This window comes from Tenrec ecaudatus, chromosome 13 (genome assembly GCF_050624435.1).
Source record: "Tenrec ecaudatus isolate mTenEca1 chromosome 13, mTenEca1.hap1, whole genome shotgun sequence".
Taxonomy (NCBI): domain Eukaryota; kingdom Metazoa; phylum Chordata; class Mammalia; order Afrosoricida; family Tenrecidae; genus Tenrec; species Tenrec ecaudatus.
This window is the reverse complement of record NC_134542.1, coordinates 21150072-21167992: the sequence shown is the minus strand read 5'-3', so window position 1 is coordinate 21167992 and position 17921 is coordinate 21150072. Positions and strand designations below refer to the sequence as shown.

Sequence of the window (17921 nt, the reverse complement as noted above, 5' to 3'; positions counted from 1 at the left end):
CTTTCTAACTAGTGAATGACCTTCGTCCCCTCCTCCTCGCCTTCACGCTAGCCCTCAGAGAATGCTGCTTGCTGTGGATAAGCCTTTTCTTGACTTCTTACAGTAGAGGCCGCATGCAATCTTGGCCCGTTTGTGACTGGACGTTCTTGCTCCTGACTGGCCAGGCATCGCTTCTCTATTGTGATGTAAGTACGGCCAGGGCTCTCCCTAGAGGCAAGGATGGCGGGACTCTTTGTACCTACTCTGGACATGTGGTCAGGGAGACCAGTCCCTGGAGAAGGACATCATGTTTGGTAAAGTGGAGAGGCTGGGAAAGAGAGGAAGGCCCACGCGGAGGTGGATTGACACTGTGACTGCAACTGTGGCCAGGTACAGGAGCGATTGTGAGGAGGGTGCAGAACCATTCTGGTGTGCATAAGGCCGCTATGGGTTGGAACCGAGTCGATGGCACCTAACAACGACAACCATTCATTTCATATGCTCCTCTCCCAGATCCTACACAATATGGCTAAACTGTGAAGAATTCAAGAGTATATCTGTTTATACATTTAATGGTTGGCTAGCGTATATCCTATAAGAAGATGGAGGAATGGGAGAAGGCACTTTGAGGACATTGATATTGTGCTGAGACAGGAAGACAAGGAGACCCTCGGGTAGAAATGAGGGGAAAGGAATTTCCAAATAAAGGACCTTCACCTGCCATGACTCCACTTCAGGGTTTGAGGTCCCAAACATATGCCACTTTGAATGGCAGGCTTTGGCTTTATGCCCCAAATTGATTGAAGTCTGTCAGTCCTACATTGTAAACGAGGCGATCAAACATTCTTCATAACAGAGGAGCTTGGATGTAGGTGCAAATCTGAGAGTGTGGTTGACTTTCACCCATAAAATCGGCAGCGGCAGTGCAGCTTAGAATGCATACCCTCTTCTCACGGGCCCCTGCAAGCCCCATAGGAAGGGGCAGACCCTGCTTCTCTCTCTGGGGAAACTGAGATACAAGCACACATCCGCCACTTTCACCTCCTAAACCCACTAGTGATGTGATGTGCCAATCTTCTCCCTGACCAGCAGTGGTGGGTCCCACAGTCCCACAGAGCCTCCAAATTCTTAGAACAATGGTCACTCCCCACTTCACTTTCTGTTACACTCTATTCAAGGGATTATAGCCTTGAACAACGTGTTTCTCCTGAGCCTTAGCCTACTACCGCCTCTCTCACATTCCTCCCACCTTGATCTGCCACCAAACCTGGAGGAGACAAGAAAGCTTGCTGTAGTTTTCATGGAAGTTCGTCATGGAATGCTTCCCCCATTGTATTTTCATGCCACCTTTTTTTTGCTGAGTGGGTAAAGGGTTGTCTATTTCAATTCTAGCCAGGTCTCTCTTCGGTTTTCAGGAGGTCTTGAGCCCTTAGTTCGTACTAAAGCAAATAATTTCGAACATCCCAGATGGACTTCCTACACAACTGCATATAAAGGTGACTGTCTTTATCTCTAAAACAGACGTCTGTAAGTCAAGCTTTTCAGGGAAACTGTTATAAGGAAGGACCAATTGCCCACTTGGAAATCTTCTGAACCTCTCCCCGAAGCACTGTGTGGAGAGCTGAGTGTAAAATGCAATAACTCCATGGATACTTCTGGCAGTTTCATAACCTACTATCAGCTTGAGGAAGGGGTGGAGTCTAGCCTGTCAATCGGATCGCAGTTTGATGACCTCATTTGGAGGTGTGACAGTGCTCAATAGCTCACTGGAGGCCAGATACGCAATCTTCCTGAAAGACACTCCTGGTGACAAGACACATGGAGCTACGCTGATGGAGGCACAGCCCTGGAGCTGGAGGAACCATGTGGAGCCCCATACCTGCACTGAGATGCCTGTACCGCCACCGGATCTACAAGACTTTCCCTCCACTAGCCTGTGATCTTCCTGCATTCAGCATCATTGCATGTGTTGCGTGAGTCTGAAGAAGAGTGTATAGATTGTTATCAGACATATGGGCTAGTATTGGACTTATGGACTTGAGTTGGACTTGGCTGGGATAGTTTCTTAATCTATAATTACTCTTTGATATAAAGCTCTTATGTACACATGAGTGTCTATGAATTTGTTTCTCTGGTCAACCCAGACTAGCACAGTCTCTATAAATTAAACTTGACAGTGGTGAAGGCGTGAGACTGCCATGAGGGCATCCTGTCGGTTCAAGGGTAAAGGGCCTGGCTGATGACAGAAAGATGGATAGCTGGAACCCGCCAGCCACTCAGTGGGAGAAAGATGTGGGCGACTGCTTCAATCCAGATTTCAGCGTGGGAAACCCTACGGAGCAGTTCTGCTCCATCCTACAGTGTCACGGCGAGTTGAAATTGACTCAACGGCAATGCGTTTTCATATTTTATGACCTTGGGCATGTTACTTGAGTTCCTACGGATCTAATTTCTCTCCTTTGCAAAATGGAATAAAGAAAACTACCTAATAAACTTACACTGGAGGAACAATCCCTAAAGTAATTCTGTGCATTTCAGAAGGATCAGACATCAGGACAATCTAAGTCCTTTGCATTATTTTTTGAGACTATTGTATTCAAAGCCACTAGAGACAGAGGTTTGCAAGCATTCAAGTGAAGAAATCAGCAGAGAGGAAACCGACATGGCTGTCCATTTTGGTGTCAAGGAAAAGCAATTCTCATAAATACTGTTTAAAATACCGAGTCTCTCTTCCCTGAGACTCTTGAACACAAGAGGCTGCATCTTTGGGAAATCCTAATGTCTCTGGGAAAGAGTTTCTTTCCTTTCCCAGGCTTTCCGACCAGATCCCAGACCGCTTGTCACTGCCATCAACCTTCCTGGAGCGGGCATCCAGGAGTGGGCGCTCTGAGAATGTAGGAGCTCGGTCACCATGTCCGGAATGAGACGTGGTGTGTGATTCTCCAAAGAGCCATGTCAGAGAAGAAGGCGGAGACTGCGGACTATGCCCCAAAAAAGAAGAATGTGGAAGTTTTATCTTCACTCGCTCATTGTTCTGAAACAGGAAGCCATGATCCTGTCTCTCTGGGTGTTCATTCCACTTACCAAACCCCCTCCCCAGAGACTCACTTTAGTCATTTAATCAACTAACTGTTCCAGAAACCAGCCCCACCCCCATCCCCGTCATGGTCCACACTTGTTTTCATGAGAAAAGTATTGACTCAGGAGCCCCTGATGGCTCCCTGCTAAACCATTGATTTTTAGTAAATGCCCTACCCTCTAGTGCTTTGGCGGGTCCCAGGATTCTGTTCTTTTGTGTCTCTTCCATTTTTTTAATTATAAACCCCCTCCTCCATCAAATAAACCCTAATTTGGGTTTAAGACCTTCCTGGAGATGATTCTTTAGCCTCCTTTTCTAGACCTTCACAACCCTTACTCTCATTCAAATGAGAGAAGATCTCCAAAGGCCTTGTTGTTCTTGGCCCCCAGTAGACCCTCATAAATCCACAGTGAGGTCCCTTTTTGTTTTTTAATTAAAGCGTCCAAATAATTAATGATCAACTCCATTTGTGCCATTGAAAACTCAAATGTCACACGGTTGAAAAGACCCAACCAAATAATTCAGTGTACCCTATAAAGCTTAAAAAAGCAGAGCCCAAGAGGCCTGCATGAGTGGTTTCTGTGCTGTCTGAAAAGCTTCGTTGGGTTTGGGGGCACTTGAGTGGATCCCAGGAATAATGTGTCCAGAGCACAAGGGGCTCTTTTGATGTGTCTGTGCTAAGCTCCTCCCCATTTCCCTCCTCACTTTACCTGGGATACACATCCTCCTTGTGTCCCAAGCTGGAACAAGAGCCCATGGAAAACAGGGGGCAAATAACAGAGGGAAACACCAATGGGGGTAGAAAAGAAAGTATTTTGTTCTTCATTTGAGTTTGGTTATTAGAGTCTTCTTATTCCAGAAGAAATGGAGTCCACACAATGTCTGTGATCAGACAGTGGGAAAATAAAATAAAAAGATATCTGTGTTTGTTTTCTTTAATGTAAGCCCTTCAGCTGTGGGTAATGAGTGAGTTTCCCAGGCAGGACCTGCTGATTTCAGCGTCATAGGGAATGGAGACCAACCCTGGAAATCAACATGCATTTATCAGCTTAATTCAGGCAGAGAACCTCTCAGAGACAGTGAGCCCAGCTTGTTGATTTTCCATGGGGACTAGAACATTCAATAAGGAGAAGGTGAAGAAAGACAGAGCCTCCATTCTAGAGCTAGAAAGCCCTGAGACAAGTAACAGAGCCAGCTAAATGCCAATACAGCGCAAGCATTGGCCCTGGGAGACAAAAGAGCGAACTTTGCCCAGCATCTGGGCTGCGCAGACTGTCAGCAGAGGCAGTGAGCTGGTGTCGTGGGCAACGCTGCAGGCCTATCTGGGCTAACTTGAATAGACTGCCGTATTCTGCTATTCAATACTTCCTGACCCGTACAATCTTGAGCTTGGACTCTCTCATCATCACTTCTGAGACTACAGTTCAGAAATCTATTGCTACATCGCAAACTACTCCAAAATGTAGTGGCTAATGAAGGAATTTACGTACTTAGGCCTTCTTTAATTTCTCCCAATAATGTTTTATAGTGTAGAAATTTTTAAAAAATGTTTTATTAGGGGCTCATACAACTCTTATCACAATCCATGCGTACACCATTTGCGTAAAGCACATCTGTACTAGTGTAGAAATTTTACTCGTACGTTCTCTCTTTAGATTTAGTCCAAGTGGGAGATAGATGTGGCAAGCTGCTTCTATCAATATTAAATTATTGGAAATCCTGTGGGGCAGCTCTACTCTCTCCTATGGGGTGGCTGTGACAGCATCAGCTCAATAGCAAGATGTTTGTATGTGTGGGTGTTTATTTTGGCATTTTTATGCTATTGTAATGGTGTATTTTTATTTTACTCTTTAGCTATCTGCTAGTAGCATAGAGAAATGCAACTGCTTCGGTTATATGCTTAATTTGTATACAGCAATCTTACCAAACTCATTTCATAATTCTAATAGTGCCTTTGTAGGTTGCCGGTCTGTCTTTTGATCTTTACCACCAGCTCTCAGCTGGTGAGATCACAGGAAATAGCCTTAACATGTTGTTTAGGTTTCTTTATGTCCCAAGCAACAGAAGAGACTGACTAGCAAAGTAACATAAATTTATAAATGAAGGCTATGGGGTAATTCTGTGAGTCATAGGAAAAGAGAAACTGCCAAACCTAAAAAATTTTTAAAAGAGCAGGGTCCAGAAAAGGCAATTAGGGCCCCAGGAACAAACGGACTTTCTTTTTAGGACAGTTCTGTCAGGACAAATCAACTCTAGACGTCCCTTATGTCACTCCTCTGAAGATTCAAGTTCCTCCGAGAGCGAGTTTTGCTGATCTATTTAGGTCCAGCCTCTGGCCATGTTTAATGTTGATTGGCAGGCCCACCAGGACTGCTTGAAGCCCTGGAAGAGAGGTTCCGTAGAGGAGATTCACAGTCGGGTGATAAGAAGGGAGAGTGGGAGGGATGCTGCAAAGGGAAATCACCCGTGGTGGTAGCTTGCATGGTACCTGATTCGATAGTTCTGCCCATTACCCACTTTATCAAGTATGTCGATAAAACATCTACCTACCTATTGGAGGCAACAGTGGTGATGGCGATGCTTGCCATCTCATATAACTTGAGCTGTAGTCCTGTCTGTCCATCAAAAGCAATTTGGTTCAGATTGGCCCACATTTTTCATTTTATAGGAGAGGAGATATTTAGTCTAACTTGGCTTTTCTGGGCTCCAATTCACCTCCCTCTCCTCCAGTCATATGTGCTGGGCTGTTAAACTAGACCTGATTAATAACCACATACATATGTGCTCTCTCTTGTTTTCTTACCTCTCTGTCTCTTCCTCTGGGTGGTGGTGTGTTTATTTTGCAGTGGTTGCTTTGGAATAAGAGACCCTGCATTTATCCTGATAGAATCAGTAACTGCACTGCATCTCTCTGCTTGCTGAACTGCTGACTCTAGACTTGAGCACACAAAGCGTATAAAAGATGTTTGTGGGTTTCCTAGGTGTTTTTAATCCATAAGAAAATGGATCAAGGTCATCATGATAAATTTTCTTAAGGAGACAATTGGAATGAAAATGAAGTGAGGTAAAAAGACTCTTACCTTTGCCACAACTCATCTCAACCTCTATTTATTGTCCTCTCTGGTTTTCATTTGCACACTGAAATCCCAGCTATAGACATATTTGTTCGCATTCCAATTACTGCCCTCATTTCAGTTCCAAGTTACAAAACCCAACCTAAACCTGAGAGAAGCGACAAACTGCAACTTTGAATTCTAGTGTCCAGAGTCTCTCAGGATGATTCCAGGAATGGAGATGGGAGGGGTCTTGGGAGTCAGAAACCAAACCGCCACCTCCCTGTTCCCCTAAAAGGATATGAGGACATTCGGAGTGAAGCTCAGAAGCTTCCATTTTCACAACATCACCAAGGAGACGAGCTCCCAACGCATTATCACCCATCACCTGCAACTGTGCTGCACTCCTCCCAGGGCCTCTTGTGGACAATTCACAATGCCCCTCAGCTGCCTATTTCAAATGACAAGAACTGAGTTCCAGGAAAAGCTTCCTCGTGTCCAAACACCAGTTCTTTCTCCAATTCAAATGATCTGGATGACTAAAGCGCAGGATTTCAGAGTTAGAAGAGGTGATGCAGAGATTGAGGCGTATTTTACAAAGGCTTAGAAAACAGATTCCCTGCATTTCTGTAGTAGATGCCGATGCTTAACTATTGAGATAGTCCCTTTTGGAGAATCGATAAGAGTTTGTATCTCTAGAAGTAACTAAAGATCTGGCAACATGGTGCTACTTGTCCCACAGCTTGCCCACACTTATTGGGCTTTCCCCTTTAGAACGAGGCAAAAATAATATAAAATAGAAAACAAGCTCACATGCCATTGAAGTGATCCTGACTCATCATGACCCTGTAGGACAGGGTAGAACCTCCCCGGTGGGTTTCAGAGACTAAAGCAACCAGCCTCTTCTTGCACCTGCAGAGTGGCTGGTGATTCTGAACCTCTGGCTTTATGGTCTGTGGTTGTTACATAATTTCATTTCAACTTGATAAATAAGTGTAGCGGTGGAGTCTAGCCTGTCCATCCGTTCACAACCTGATCATGCCTTCTTGTGGGCGTGGCGTTCTCATGAGGATTCTGGGAACTTCCCCTCTCTCTCTTTCTGTCTTCATCTTCCTATTGACAAGAATGTGGAGACTTGATGAGCCCTGCGAAAGCCTCTTTCTATCTCCTTCACTTTCCTGCTGTTGAGATACTCAGAGAGCTGGAGGAGCCATGGGAGAACCTCACCAGCACTGAAAGGCTTCCTCCACCACTGGATGCGCAGACGTTTCACCCACTGGCCTGTGATCTTCCTGAAATTGGTATTATTACTGTATGCATGTGCTGCATGAGTCTGAAGAGGAATTTATAGACCAGTAGTGGACATATGGACTAATATCATACTTAAGGACTTGATCTGAACTGGGCTGGGATGCTTTTTCAATATACAACCGTTCTTTGATAGACAGCTCTTTCTTACACATACACGAGACTCAATGAATTTGTTTCTCTGGTTGACCGGGTCTCACACACAGTCCAATTGTAACCACTATGCCTCCAGAGCTTTGCCTTGCTTCAGTTCATCATAGAGCCTATTCAGCCAGTTTACCTCATTTACCCTAGGTTCCGCTCGCATCTGTGATCCTTAAATGTTATCCATGCACACACACACACACACACACACACACACACCCATGAGACGCAGAAAAGTGATCTGACGAGACTCACCAGCTGTGGGTGTGATAAGACTAGAATCCAGGATTCGTGCCTCCAACTTCAACACTCATCCCCTACAATGCTAGGCTTTCAGGTTCAGGCCATGCTGACCTAGTAGCAATAGGAGATAAGCACAGAGAAGCAGCCTACATTACACATGGGAACAGAGAAGTGTAGTGATCAAAACTTCTCATTGTCATGTTTTCCTATTGCTTTTTGAAGTCACTGGGTCCATTGGAAGTCTATGCTGACAGATATGCACCCTGTGAGTGGATTATTAAGGAAGAAAATCGGCCAGCACTCAGTGAATAGCAAAATAAAATCTAATGAAAAGGGATGTGTGTGTGTGTTAGTTTGTGTGAGCATTTGAGGAGTGATTCTCAATCATTTCTTAAAAAGAGGGAGAGAGAGAATTTTTGTAACATAAAAGGATAAAAGTAACAAGGTGAGATGCCCATTCCCAACTGTGCAATGCATTCTAGAGAAGATACAGAGAGAACTTACGGAGAATATGAAGGTAGAGGGAGAGATTTTCCTACCAATAAAAACAAATATTCCACTCTAAGAATATGTCTACAGGAGGCTATTTTACTCAAATGTCAGGCGTATACGTGTTAAAATTAAGTAGTGTATTTCACAGGAGGGGTTCAATACTTTGGTGTCACTCAACAGACACAATCTAAACATCTTTGATTCTCTGAAGATGAGTAACCAGCAGGCAGAGTAACAATCCTGTGGCAGCCCTTTCTTGCAAGAAGAACGAGAAAAAATTAGGTTAACAATTAAGGCAACATCGACAACTCCAAAATAACATACTGCAGTTAGATGGGGCTCTCCATAGACTGGCTACCATGTGGTCAAAACAGCTGAAGGATTAAGTGACCATTCATAACCAACCACCAGTTGCTTTGGCCAAGTACAGACCAGACGCTGAAACTGCTTCTGGCTGTGACTGTGACTCAGCAGAGGGAAAAGGAGCCCAAAGAGGCCTTCATAGTCCTTCCTGTACTTCTTCACTCATGACCAAGAAGGGCTGCAGAAGTAACCCTTCTTCCTAAGAACAGACACATGACTGGAGTTTGAAACATTAGAGATAGTTGGAGCTTGAGCGACTCTAAACCTTTCTTTTTCACCAAGGAGACAATTAAAATTGGCATTCATGTGGAGAAAGCATTTTCTAGTTCAGTATGTAAGGGGGGAAGACTTAACCAAGAGTTCCTATCTCCTGGTCAATTTATTTTTAAGAAATGTGGCGGGCTGTACTGGTTACTACACAGAATAAACTGATGAACATTGATTCTTCCCCACAGCTCATCACCTAAGAAGATACTGAATTTCCCAGTTGATCATTTTCTCACTACCCAGTTTCTTCCTTTACAAAATCAGGAAGACATCAAGAAACCATTATAGAAGGGCTAATTCAGTGCCTGTTGGTCATAAGGAAATTATAGATCATAGGAATCACATGTATATTTATAAAATGAGGATAATATTGTAGCTCAGTGGGGAAAAGGCCTTTCAATAAGTGGCTCTCAGGTAATTGACTAACAGTGTGCATAAAAGAATTAATTGAATCCTTATGTGTCTCTTTAAACAAAATTACACTTACTGTTGAAATCTAGGATGGAAAATGAAATTTTTAAATCCTTTAACTAAAACATCAAAACATACTTTTTAAATTGTGGAGGTGGAAATTATTTTTCTTGCAGCATAAAAAAACCCTCAATTGAAAAACTAAAACAAAACCCACAATATGAATGATTGATAAATTCATCTCCATTAAAATGAAACTAAAATTTCCATACAACCAAAGATAGTATAAAAACTCAAAATCTCATACAAATTAGCAAAAGATATATGCAAACATGCAAACTAACAGAAGCTTAGCACCCAAACTACATAAAGAACACCAGAAAATTATTAAGTCAAAGTGAAAACCGTCGTCAAAAGGTATGTATAGCAGGCATGTAGTTGGAGGCCTAAATAAAGGGAAAGTGGCATTGAAACAAAGGGATTTTTAAATCCACCTCCATCAAGTTGATTCTAACTCACAATGACCGGGTATAGGGTTTCCAAGGTTTTGTAAACCTTTATGGGAAAGGCAACTTCATTTTATCTCCCTCAGAATAGTTCTGGGTTTGAACCACCAACCTTGACATTAGCCGTCTAGTGATTATCTAATAGCACCACCTCCCCAAATTAAGTGAAAGACAGACATTTATGAATTCAAGGCCAGCCCTAATCCCAACTACATGGACAGTCACCCCTTCCCCCAGAAGAATTTACTTCAGAGGGCAGCACTGAAGTGACAGCTCAGGGAGAGGGGCATGTCTGATCAGAACACATGAGAGCAAATGAAGGGGAAGGAAGAGAGAGTGGAGCACATCCTGGCCCACCAAACCTTGATGATGATATCTCCACTCAGAACAGTCAATGCACAGAGAGGACCATATGGCTGGTCCCACTAGGAGACACAACATCCTTCACTGATCCATAGCCCTACAGGGAACAACACTGGAGACACAGTGTGGGAATTGCGCCCAATCTGACCACACCAAGGCAAAACACTAAGGGCGTGCAACAAAACAGCAAGGGGAGCATTGCAAGGAAGTCCCAAGGGAATACCAAAAATAGACTTTGGGGCCACGTTGTGGCACCCCATCAGACTAGATGGGAAAATACTCCTAAAAGTCAACAAACAGACCTTGAACTATTTACAGGCTTTTCTTTTTTTGGTCATTTTTGTTTTTGTTGTCATTATTTTGTTTCTTTTGTCGATTTGTTTTGCTCTGTTTTGTTTTTTGTGCATAATATTATCTCTGCAGGTCTATCTAGATAAGATAGGCTGGAAAAACAATCTGGAGGAGAAAACAATGGGACCCATGCTTCCAGGGGGCCATGGGAGGGGGGGAGGAGGAAGTGGTGTTAACAAACCCAGGGACAAGGGAACAGTAAGTGATCCAAAAATCAGTGGCAAGAAGAGTGTAAGAGGCCTGGTAGGAATTGATCAAGGGCAACGTAACCGAAAGGAATTATGGAAATCCAAATGAAGGCTGAGTATGATAGTGGGACAAGAGGAAAGTGAAAGGAAATAACCAGGAGACAAAGGGTATTTATAGATGTCTAAATACAAGCATGTACATATGTAAATATATTTACATAGGATGATGGGGAAATAGATCTATGTGCATATATTTATAGGTTTAGTATTAAGATAGCAATGGACATTGGGCCTCCACTCAAGTACTTACTCAATGCAAGAACACTTTGTTTTATTAAACTGGTATTGCATCATGCTCGCCTTCCTGACATGATTACTGAAGACAAATGGGTGCATAAGCAAATGTGGTGAAAAAAGCTGACAGTGCCCAGCTATCAGAAGATATAGCATCTGGGGGTCTTAAATGCTTGAAGATAAACAGCGTCCATCTAGCTGAGAAGCAACAAAGCCCACATGGAAGATGCACACCAGCCTGTGTGATCATGAGGTGTCAAAGGGATCAGGCATCAAAGAACAAAAAAATATATCATTGTGAATGAGGGGGAGAACAGACTGGGGACCCAAAGCCTATCTGCAGGCAACCAGACATCCTCTTTCAGAAGGGTTGCAGTGAGGAGTCAAGCCAGTCAGGGTGCATTGTAGCAATGATGAAACATACAACTTTCCTCTAGTTCTTAAATGCTTCCTCCCCCTACACTATCATGATCCCATATCTACCTTACAAATTTGGCTAGACCAGAGCATGTACACTGGCACAGATAAGAACTGGAAACACAGGGAATCCAGGACAGATGATCCCTTCAGGACCAGTGCTGAGAGTGGTGATACAGTGCTGAGAGGGTAGAGGAAAGGTGAGATAGAAAGGGGGAACCGATTACAAGGATCTACATATAACCTCCCCCCAGGGGATGGACAACAGAAAAGGGGGTGAAGGGAGATGTCAGACAGTATAAGATATGACAAAATAATAATAATTTATAAATTATCAAGGGTTCATGAGGGAGGGAGCAGCAGGGAGAGAGGAGAAAAAATGAGGAGCTGATCCCAAGGGCTCAAGTAGAAAGCAAATATTTTGAGAATGACGAAGGCAACAAATGTACAAATGTGCTTCACATAATGGATGTATGTATGGATTGTGATAAGAGTAGTATAAGCCCCCAATAAAATATTTTTTTAATTACAGAAGCAAAATTACAGTTATGAAATAGCAATGAAAATAATTTTATGGTTGGGGGTCACCACAACACAAGGAACTGTATGAAAGGGTCTTGGCCTTAGGAAGGTGATAAATGAGCTTTTGCCTTTAAAGATGGACTGGAATGTGCACCCGGGACTGCAATCAAAGAATCATCTTTAGATTCTCACAGTTCAGTTATTACCAAGTAAAGAGTCTTCTAAATTATCAAGGGAAAAAAAAGATGTCAAGCAGAGTAGAGGAGTGGCGGTTGAAGGAAAGTGAGCTGTTGGCAGGTGTTTGACTGCTTTGGTAATGCCTAATGTAAACAAGCCAGAAAGCTCCTCCAGATGGCTTGGGGTTGATTAACGTTGGTTTGATGAGACGGATCAGAAGCTGAGAGAAGTGGACACAGCGCCCCACGAGGGAAAGAGGAAGTGGAAATCCTGTGGCCCACCTTTAGGATCCACCACCAAAATACACGTGGTGTCTTTGGCCTCTTTTGTAAGATGAGAGCCATAAGCTATGAGCATTACATCAAAGAGGGCTATGCCAACACAATCCTGGTCGCAAAGTGGAAGAAGCAGTGCAATGCGAACCTGTGCTGCCTGAGCTGCATCCAGACCTGGGACACCAACTTTGGGACCAACTGCATCTGCTAGGTCCCCAAAAGCAAGTTTGAAGTGGGCCGGATCATCGAGTACAGGCACTGCAGCTGCCGGCACCACTCTGGCTGAGCCCTCCTGGAGGAGCCCTTTCCATGCCAGACTTCAGACTTCACTGGTCAGCCTCCACTGAGGACCTGGAATGGAGTGCATGCGGTTTGCTTCCAGTACTCATGACCCCAGGATTTGTTATGCCAGTCCTCATGTGAGGCACACCTCCACAGTCCCGAGACAATGGATAGTGCCCAAATGCACCTATTCTGCAGCAAGGACATGTCTCCACATCCGCCCCTCGACAATAGATAATTGTCTCCTACAAACTCCTGGCTCCTCACATATGCCATTAAAGGATCTTTATCCCTCTAAAAGCAGGCAGCATCTTTTGTCTCTTATTCTTAAGGAGCAATTCACATCATTTGTCTCACATACCGGATACTTCCTATGAAGTGTTCCCCTAGAGGACATTCAAGGGGAATTCATAATCAGGATATTCAAGATTAAGACATTGCCCATTTCACTGTGTATGTATCAACAAGAGGTGTGTAGGCCTGATGACTGCAAAACCCTATTGCTGAATAAACTTGACAACTCAGCTCTAGATAATGGAGAAAGGGTCTCCTGTGGGGGAAGAAAACTGCAAATAGACTAAGGATAAAGAAAATCCTCCCCAAATATATCCTAATCAAACTACCAAAAATGAAAGAACAAATCTTGAATACTTGCTGATCAAAATCAAGGATTCCAGCTTCAATACGGATTATAACTCAATGTAAAGAAACCCAAATTCTCACAAACTGGACCTGTAGGAATCATCATGATAAAGAGAAAATATTCAAGTTGCAAAGGCTTTCATCTTGCTTGAATTCACAATCAATGCTCATGGTAGCAGCAGCCAAGAGTTCACATTGCATTAATTAAATCTGCTGCACAAGACCTCTTTAGAGCACTGAAAAACAAGGGTGTTACTTGGAGGACTAAAGTGTATCTGAGCCAAGCCATGTTATTGTCAATTGCCTCGTATGCATAGGAAAGTTGGACATTGAGTAAAGAAGACCAAAGAATCCATGCACTTGATGTAGGGTGCTCAAGTGCCATGGACTGCCAAGAGAACAAATAGGTCTATCTTGGAAGGATAGCCAGAATGCTCTTTTCAAGCAGCGATGGAGAGACTTCTCTCATACTTTGGATGTGTCGTCAAGAGAGACCAGTCTCTAGACAAGCCCATCATGCTTAGTAGAGGGGCCGTGGAAAAGAGATAGGCCCTCTACAAGATAGATTTAGACCGCGGCCAGTACAGAGAGCTCAAACATTACAACTGTGAAGATGGTATAGGCCCTGGCAATGATTGCTTCTGTTGTGCATGGGATCTCTATGATTCAGAACAGACTCCTCCGCACTTCACAGCAACGGCAATTGGTTATGGTTGGGTTCTTTAATCACAATTATAAAATCTCTTCACAACAGCACTTAAATCATTATTAGGCTAAATAACTGGGCACTGTAGTTTAGCTAAGCCAAATCAACATCAAAAATTGCCCAGCATATCTAAGTAAATATGAAATACCATTTTTAATTTCTCTTAAGCTCTTTAAAATATTTATTGCTGATTAAACTAAAAAAATCCATGGAGATTTCAATGTATATAACTATGCAAGTCAAAAAAGTATTGCTATCTATTTTTACCAGTACTCCAATTCAAAAATACATGGTTTAACTTTACACAAAACTTATCTGAACAGGTCATTAGTGTGTGGCTACAGACAAGTTCGCTCAGGAATACATTTATCTGAGTCTCATTAGGATATCTTCAAACCAAAACAAAACACATGAAGTTTTGATCAAAACAGTGCTTTCCAAGGTGCTCTGTTGAACCCATTAAATTCCAGATAAAAGGGTCAGATGAGAAGGTGACAAGAACTCTTTGAAGGGAGCTTCAAGGGGGTGAATTGTTTCGAAGGACACAGAATGATCATGGGGGGCGGGCTTATAAGGAAGAAAACTGTATAGTAAGGAAAAGGCCAGGGAAGTCACGCCAAGGAATGCTTCAATCACAAAGGGCCTGCTCATTCTTCCAGGTAGCAAGAATTGTCCTATGAAAATGTTGTTGGGAAACCTTAACCCATCACCCCCTATAACCCTCATTTTGCCCCTTCAGAATTCTTTTCATCCTCAAACCTCAAAGAACTCTTAAAGAGAGCATGGATCCTTGAAGAATGCCAAACACAGCTTTAGACAGCGTGCATTGTGAAGCGTGCAGAATTCTTCAGGAAATGCTTGTTGTTGTTTGGTGCTGTCCACTTGTTGAGCTTCCTAGAGACTTATGTGTGAGCACAACACGATAAATCACTACCCACAACTACTCCTGGGTTTGGACATTAAGTTGTCCCACTTTGTCGATGCATCTTGCTGAGAGTCTTTCTCTTTTTCACTGACTCACTACTTTCACAAGCATTAGGTCCCTCTCCAGGTACTAGTTCTTCCTGACGACATATTCAAAGTACACGAGACAATGTCTCCACATCTTCGCTTTTTAAAAAAAATTTTATTTTAACAATTTATTGGGGCTGATACAATTCTTTTCACAGTTCATACATATACATACATCAATTGTATAAAGCACATCTGTACAGTCTTTGCCCTAACCATTTTTTTCTCTTTTCTTCTTTTACATTTTATTAGGGACTCATATAACTCTTACCACAATCCATACATATACATACATCAATTGTATAAAGCACATCCATACATTCCCTGCCCCAATCATTCTCAAGGCATTTGCTCTCCACTTAAGCCCCTTGCATCAGGTCCTCTTTTTTTTCCCCCTCCCTCCCCTTTCCCCCCTCCCTCATGTGCCCTTGGTAATTTATACATCGTTGTTTTGTCATATCTTGCCCTATCCGGAGTCTCCCTTCCCCCCTTCTCTGCTGTCCCTCTCCCAGGGAAGAGGTCACATGTGGATCCTTGTAATCAGTTCCCCCTTTCCAACCCACTCACCCTCCACTCTCCCAGCATCGTCCCTCACACCCTTGGTCCTGAAGGTATCATCCACCCTGGATTCTCTGTACCTCCAGCCCTCATATGTACCAGTGTACAGCCTCTGTCCTATCCAGGCCTGCAAGGTAGAATTCGGATCATGGTAGTTGTGGGGAGGAAGCATCCAGGATCTGGGGGAAACATCTTCACTTTTTAAAGAGTAATTTGGCTACATGTATGTTCATTCTTCTGGCAGTCCATAGTATGTTCACTGCCCAACATCATAATTAAAATGCATTAATTCTTCCCCTGTCTTCCTTATTCATTTACCAGCTTTTGCATACACATTGGGGGGTTAAAAATACCCTGACTTGGGTCAGGTACACCTTAGTCCTCAAAGCAACAACTTTGTTTTTTATAATTTTTAAGAAGCTTTTTGCAGTCAATTTTCCTAATGCCATAGGACTTTTGATTTATTGGCTGCTGCTCCCAGAGGTGTTGATTATAAATCCTATTAAAATGAAATATTTGCTATCTTCAATCTTTTCTCCATTTACTTATTATGATGTTGCTTATGGTCCAATTTTGAGGACTGCTTTCTTCACGTTGAGGCGTAACCTATACAGGAGACTGTACTACTCTTAGATCTTTATTTGTGTTTGTAATCATCTATGATTTCGCTAAGAAAGTTGTGTCATCTACATGTCATTGGTTGTTAGTGAGCTTTTCTTCAATCTTGATGCTGTGTTCTTCATATAATCTACTTTCTTGGATTATTTGCTTAGCGTAGAGATGGAATAAGCATCGTACAACCCTGACACACGGCTTTCCTGATTTCAAAACCTTCCGTATCCCCTTACTCTATTCAAACAGCTGCCTCTTGATCCATGTACAGGTTCTAAATGAGCACAATTCAACATTCTGGAATTCCCTTTCTTATCACATGTTATGCAAAGTTGGTTGCTGTCCACACTATAAATGCCTTTGCATAGTCAGTCAAACACAGGTAAACATCTTTCTGATCTTCTATGCTCCTAGTCAAGATCCATCTGCTGCCGGTAATGACATCCTCCATTCTAAGTTCTCTTTTGAATGTAGGGTCTGGTTATGAAAGCCCGCTGTTGATGCACTGCTGTGACCATTCTTCAGCAGCATTTAATTTGCATGCGACATTAATGACATTGATAATTTATGCATATTGTTAGGTCACCTCTCTTTGGAGTGGGCACAAATATAAATCTCCTCCAGTGGGTTGGCCAGATAGTAGTCTTCCAAATTTCTTGGAAGCATTAGAGTGACAGAAACACTGCCTTCAGAAGTGTACAGACATAGATCAAGATATATTGAGAAATAGTAGCTTCACACTCTTCTATTTTTAAATAAAAATACTTTTAATTGAAAAAATATATTATTTGTTTAATAAAAATGTCTATGATTTCGAGGCAATAGTTTTTGTCATTTATTCATATAACACATTATAATTGTAATGTAGAGAATCATTCCTAGGGGGTTATAGGACCTACAAGGTTGCCAGGTTTCCATATTTTATATGAGTGACATTAACTCTTAATAGACTGTGAAAATATATGTGTGCATTTGTAAAGAGATAGAGAAATATCTAAAACAACCAGCAAATATATACACAAAGATATATAGCTAAGGTCTACATATTATTTAAGTAAAATATTAAAAGACATATTTAAATAATCCCAAATAATGTAGGAAAAGAACAGAAGATAAAAAAGATAATATAATAAAATAGCATACCTGAATTCAACAAAATCACTACTTTAATTAAATAATAATTGTCTAAGCCTTTCAATTAAAAGAGGTTGTCAGAGCAGATAAAAAGCAAGACTAACTCAAGCAGAAAGCAAGTGTTTTGAGAATGATGATTGATGACAAATAAAAAATGTGCTTGACACAATGAATAGATGGATGGATTGTGATAAGAGTTGCACAAATCCCCAATAAAATGATTTTTTTAAAGCAAGATGTAAATACTTGTGTTAGGCTGGGTTGACTAGATAAAAAGTTCAGTGACACACATATGTATAAGAGAGTTTTATATAAAAATATGATTATATATCATCAAAAGATAATTATATCTCAAGCAAACATTCCAGCTCAGTCCAGATAAAGTCCATAAGTTCAATACTAGTCCATACATCCCTTTTCAGACTTAGGGAGCCACATGCAATGATGCAGAATGCAGAAACCTCGTCACCAGCCACCAGATGCAAAGTCCCATGGATCCAATGACACAATCCATCACAAGGCTCTGGCAGGTCTCCAAATGATG

The 17921-nt window shown here is 42.2% G+C and overlaps 1 pseudogene; it reads left to right on the top strand.

Annotated features, from left to right (window-relative positions):
* Nucleotides 1-2962: 2962 nt before the first annotated feature.
* On the top strand, nt 2963-12718 carry LOC142423778 (protein BUD31 homolog; annotated as a pseudogene).
* The last annotated feature ends 5203 nt before the right edge of the window (nt 12719-17921 follow it).